The 6,150-nt window shown below is 49.7% G+C and overlaps 1 pseudogene; it reads right to left on the bottom strand.

Annotated features, from left to right (window-relative positions):
* Positions 1-526: 526 nt before the first annotated feature.
* On the bottom strand, positions 527-673 carry LOC112395015 (uncharacterized; annotated as a pseudogene).
* Positions 674-6,150: the final 5,477 nt, after the last annotated feature.

Raw genomic sequence — 6,150 nt, 5'->3', positions numbered from 1 at the left:
TTCACACAGTAGTTATTGATCTGAGGCAAGTTGGTTAACCTCCCTAAGCTTTCATTCTTTTTTAATCTGCAAGATGGGCGTACAGATGGTATTGGACTTTTAGGGTGCCTTGAGGGTTAGGTAGGGTTAGGGCCTCAGCTCAGGCCGGTGAATGCCAGCTGCTGTCCCTGCAATACTGCCTGCTGTGGCTCCTTTTCTCTTGTGGAAGCTGGAATGAGGGAAAGAACTGAGTGGCCATTGAATGGGGTTCTGGGAGAGGCTGAAACCTCCTTTACTTTGCTGTGTCCCAGAGCCCCATTTCTGCCATCAAATAATTAAAAGAGTGGTTTGCAAACTGTTTCTGAAACTATTTTTCAAATCGTGACCTAAGCTTCCATGCAGATCCTGTGGGGAATACCTTGGGGGCAAGAGGGTGTAGGGTGGGCTCTTATACCCTTCCCCTTAACGGGGGCTACTTTGCTTCTGTAAATGCTATCAGATATTGGGTTCCACATAAGATTTCTTTAAAATACATGACACACTGTTAAAAAAGTGTGAACGTGAACATTTGTATAATAAAATTTGGTAAAATGTTTGGACACCAGTGTAGTGAAAAGACTTCATCACTATCACCATTTTAAACTGATAGGAACGGATGCTATACTTGATCTTAGCCAAAAAGCAGAGAAGTGTTCATCATCATTTAAAAAATAAAATTATATAGAAGGCTTCCACAGGCCAGGCAGTCTTCTAAATTCTGGGCACATAAAAGGGCATGAAAACATGGTCCCTGCCATCAAGGAGAGTAACTAGCAAACTTTCATAAAAATTGCTTTCACTCACATCTGTGTGTTTATCAAAGCCCATGGGGGTTGCAGATGAGGAAATGGGGGCTGAGCTTCCAGAAAGTGTCAACACCATTAACCAGCAGGTCTCAGCTCTGTCCTACCCCACCCCCCTTCTTCCCACTTGAAGTCTTACAACCACTCCTACAGATTATAATGTCAGTGGACTTGAGAAAAGCAAGAAAATGCACCAAAATTGTAATACTGGTTGTTTTTTAATAGAGGAATTTTGTGTGATTTATATTTTCTTCTTTATACTTTTCTGCGTTTTCAAATTTCCTCTAACGTATCATATATTCCATTTTGAGGCTTGTCTATTACTTTTATAATGAGGAAAAGGTCTTTGAAAAGTAACAGAACCATCTGTATTCTGAGGTGATGCTGCCCATCTTGACAGAACATGGATGTGATTTAATTTTTTCCCCTCTAGAAACGAGTTTCATTATTTCATGGGAAGGTAAAGGGAGTTATAATTTAAAAACAACAATACACACTTCCTTTCCCGATCATTTTATTCTATCAGAGAAACAGAGTAAAACCAGCTGGATTTATCAGGGTACCTCCTGGAGACACCCATTGAATGAAGATTCAAGAAAGGCACCTGAATGTGGATCAAATATGCACTCCCTCCAACGTCTTGGGAAGGCTATCTTGACTCTGGCACTGCAACCTGACAAAAGTGTTAAAATCTTATCTCAGTTGTTGACTTTAAGCAAGTCATTTAAACTTTCTCATCTGCAAAATGGGAATGATGCCACTTTCCTGGCCAGGCTGTTTTGAGGCTGATGATCTTGTATGTAGCTTGCTTCGTCTAGTCCTGACATAGAGTAGAAGCTCAACCACGATGATGATTTTTCTGTGATTCCCTGGAGGCAGTCCCCAAAGGCAGAGAGCTCACCCTGGCTTCCCTTGTTTCTCCTGCTCTGGTGTGGCTCCCCCTCCAGGGGAGCTGCGGCAGCTGCTGGGGGAGGCACCTGGATACTCTTCATCCTGAATGTTACAAGGGGGTCTGAAGATGCCTGATAAGGGGCCAAGGGAGGGGAGTCAGAGTGAGGGAAAAGGAAGGGTATACAGTTGCAATTATATAACTGTAAAAGACAGTATAAATGCATATTTTTCTCTTTTCCTTCTCCTCTCCTCTCTCTTCTTCATACATGTCTCACTCCTCAGTACTCCGTGGAGAAGATGGCTTAAGGCAGCCGGCCTCAGCACTTCTCCGGGAAGTCCAGCTAAAAGGCAGTGTTCTTCTGGGTCTCAGGTTAAATCCTGGGCTCAGCTCCCTTCATCTCCTCCCATGGGCACATGGGTCCTTGGCCCTGCCTGCCAGGGATTGGGGCATCTGGACTGCCCACCCTGTTCTGGCCAAAGGCACGAGGGAGTGGGTGCTAGTCATTGGGCTGAATGTCTAGCACCCGCTCAACACAGCAGTGAGAGCGGCATGAGGTGAGCGAGCCCAGGAGGCAGGCGCGATGGGTGTGGGGAGGAGTTTGCATGGGGGTGGAGGGGGCAATGGCCACCTGTGATCATCTGCTCTGCAATCACGACTCATATACACGCATCTCATCTAACGTCATAACCGCCCGGGAGAGAGGCCCTCGTACCCTCTTACAGAGGAAGGAATGCTCTGACACTCCCCGCGACGCTGGGCAGTTGGGGGCGGGGCTAGGAGGTGGTTCTGCGGGGGCTCCACCCCAGGGCGTGGCTTGTATGCTCAGACCCCTCCCACGTCCTCGCCCTGGAACAAAGGAGCTGCTGTGGGGCCTGGGTGTACTTGGACTTGCTCCCTAGCCCAGCGCACTGTTGGGGTGAGTGTCCAGGAGAGTGAGCTAAAGCCTCCTTCTTCCCAGTCCCGCCCACCTCGCCCCACTGACCCCCTCCCCCGCCCCCTTGAGGAGGGTGCTGGGCGCTGACCCTCTCTGCCTTCTATTTGTCTTGTCCGTCCCTCCAGACTTTGATTAGCATGCAAACACCCCTGCTGGTTACAGACAGCATTATCAGCAGCAACACCTTGGTGTGACTTCTGTATCAGATCTTGTTCTTCCCCAGACTGAGGACTGTACCACGGAATAGAATAAACCTTTGGGAGGATTTGAAGGGAGGCGAAGATACTCTTGCAAGGCACCGTCGCCCTTAACAGTCTTCAGCGTAGGAAAATACATCTGTGGTAACCATCGCCATGTTTAGGCTTCACTGTGCCCACTCTGGAGCCAGCTGCCTCTGTTCCAGTGATGGCTTTGCCTCTTCCTAGCCGTGGGCAAGGCCTTAGCCTTCCTGCATCTCAATCAGTCAGCTGCACAGTGGGGATATTAATAGTACCTGCCTCCTAGGGGCCTGGTGAGCAGTGCCTTGTGTGCATTAAGTGCTCAGTTATAAGAATAACAATAACTAGTATCTGCACGTCAATTTGCAGAATACAAAACTGCTTTACACGCTCTCTGAGTTACAAACAGCTCTGGAGCACAGGCTCCGGATGCGCAGGCTCAGCGGCCATGGCTCATGGGCCCAGCCGCTCCGTGGCATGTGGGATCCTCCCGGACCGGGGCACGAACCCGTGTCCCCTGCATTGGCAGGCGGACTCTCAACCACTGCGCCGCCAGGGAAGCCCCTGGAAGTAGTTTTGACTCCCATTTTACAGATGAAGGACCTGAGGCTCAGAGAGATTAAGAGCCTGGATCTCTGTGGCCCAGCTTTCAAGTGGAGGAGGCAGGAGGCAAAGCCAAGATAGTGATTCCACATCTGCAGAGTCTTAAAAGGCCTCAGGCTTTGAGGGTAGCTGGGCTTAGCACTGATGCTTGAAAAATAATGTGGCCTCTCTGACCCTCGGTTTTCCCACCTGTAAAATGGGGCTGCTGCTATGGGTCTGCAGAGTTGCAGGCAGAAGATGTCTGCGGTGGAGGGCGATGGTCATCATTACACAGCCTCATCGGTCCAGTGGGCCTGGTGGACTTCTCTGCTATTGCTGTTATGTCTGGCTTATCCTGTGTGTCTACAGAAGGAGAGTGGAGACCTTGAAGGCTGGGAGTGGGTCAAGAAAAGATAAAACACTGCTCCAGCCTATTATCTCAGCTTCAGATATCGACATTGGCAGACTTTTCTGTGCTTGTGGAGGAAAAGCACTGAAACTCCTGCCAAGAGCAAAAACTGATTTGCCCACATGCCGTCCAGCCCTCTGATCTGTGTCCTTGGAGACAAAATAAGGAAACTACCTCTTTGATTCAAAGCTATTTTTATCTGCCTCTGAGCAGTACTTATGGTGCATTATGCATTTCACAGGGAAGGGGGCTGCTGGCAGTGGAGATAACCATAGCCTTTGGCCCAGCCCTATAGATGAGTCCCTTTTGTCTCCTTCAGTAGAGCAGGAGGGGCCAGGTTTGGGTCTCAAGCCGATGGCGGCGGAGAAATGGTGTCTGCACTTCTGCCTAGTTGGTGAAGGAGGCAAAGTTGTCTTGGGTGCATCCTGTCCCCATGATCTTGGGTGGCCTCAGACTGAAGTGGCTTGAAGCAGGATTTTGGTTCCCTGGCCACAGACTGAAGTCAGGCTGTGAGAGCGCTGAATCCTAGCCACAAGACCAGTGTCCAGTGACAAGGCCCTGGCCCATCAACTTTGTAGAAATGAATTTCCATGAAGAGACAGAAAGTAGTGGAGCAAGTAAAGTGTTTATTAGGAGGAAAAAATGTACATGTGAATAGACTCACACGGGTGGGCTCAGAGAGAGAGTCGCACCCTCGTGGTAGTTTGAATCACTTTTATGGGACATTTCTTCTGGGTTTCCTCTGGTCAATCATCTTGCTTTGCCTGGTTCTGAGTCCATATTTGGTACATCTCAGGGTCCTCCCCTGTGCGCATGTACATCTCTTAGCCATGATGGATTCCAACGAAGAGGCCTATGGGTAGGTTGACATCACCTGCTATGGGATGGTGCCCCTTTTTGATCCCTGAGAAGCCTTTCTGTGCATGTGTAGACAGGAAGGTCTCTTTGGCCTCAAGAATGAGGTATATGTGGTCTCTTTATCTCTTATCTGGGCAGGACTCAGCTCTTCTCTGCTCCTGCTATCATCTTTATCTTGGAGTGTCTGTCCATAGGGGACAGAGTCCAGCTGCTCAGCCTGGGACCCATCTATGTCCTGCCTCACCCAGGAGTGTGTGCTCTGGAGGAGGGGTCCCCAGCCTCTGGGCTGCAGACCGGTACCGGTCCACGGCCTGTTAGGAGCCGGGCCGCACAACAGGAGGTGAGCGGTGGGCGAGCGAGTGAAACTTCATGTGCCGCTCCCCGTTGCTGGCATTACCACCTGAACCATCCTCACCCCGCAGCATCCGTGGAAAAACTGTCTTCCACGAAACTGGTCCCTGGTGCCAAAATGGTTGGGGACTGCTGCTGTGGAGCAGGGAAGTCCTGAGTGGGGGCCCATGTCTGCTCTGTGGGCTCTCCTCTCCTGCCTTTCCATCCCTGGCCCCAGCACCCAGCTATCGGTCTATGTCGGCTCGCCCTGCCTGCCATCAGGATCCAGCTGGACACTCACTACTGGTCTTCAGTTCACCCCCAGCTTTGGTCAGAGATTATTCCCCATCAGCCCTGCCTGCAACTTTTCTGGGAAAGGGGGATTCAGACTGTAGGGGTGCACATTTTGCTGGGTCTTGAGTGGTCAGTAAGACTAGGGTAACCACAAAGAGGAAGGAGGGAATTTATGGCTGGGGGAAGACTGATCTTAAAAACCTGGAGTTGGACTTCAGTGTAGCAGGATAACCTTAGAGATATTACACAAGCTCTTTGTACCAGATTCTCCCAGAAATGACGGCTTCCTGTGTGCCTTGGCTCCAGTGCATAGAGGCAGGTACAGCCTGGAACTTTGTTAGTATGATGGTTAATTTTATACGTCCACTTGGTTGGGCCACACAGTGGCCAGACGTTTGGTCAACCATTGTTTTGGGTGTGTCTGTGAGGGAGTTGAAATCAACATCTGAATTGGTAGACTGAGGAAAGCAGCTTACTCTCCCCCATGTGGCTTGGTCTAACCATCAGCTGGGGACCTGAATAGCACAAACATGTAAATGCCTTCTGCCGGACTGCCTTGAGCTGGGACATCAGTTCATCCAGCCTTTGGACTCAGATGGAAACATTAGCTCTTTCTAGGTCTCAAGCCTATTGGCATCTGGACTGGAACTACACCATCAGCACTCCTGGGTCTGCAGCTTGCTAACTTCAGATCTTGGGACTTGTTGGTTTCCATAATCACATGGACTGATTCGTTATAAATTTCTTTACACACACACACACCCCCACACCCCCACACCCTATTGGTTTGTTTTCTGGAGAACACCGACTCA

Source organism: Neophocaena asiaeorientalis, unplaced genomic scaffold (assembly GCF_003031525.2).
Source record: "Neophocaena asiaeorientalis asiaeorientalis breed wild unplaced genomic scaffold, Neophocaena_asiaeorientalis_V1.1 scaffold98, whole genome shotgun sequence".
Classification (NCBI taxonomy): domain Eukaryota; kingdom Metazoa; phylum Chordata; class Mammalia; order Artiodactyla; family Phocoenidae; genus Neophocaena; species Neophocaena asiaeorientalis.
The sequence above is the reverse complement of the archived record's forward strand: the minus strand, read 5'-3'. Positions and strand labels throughout refer to the sequence as shown.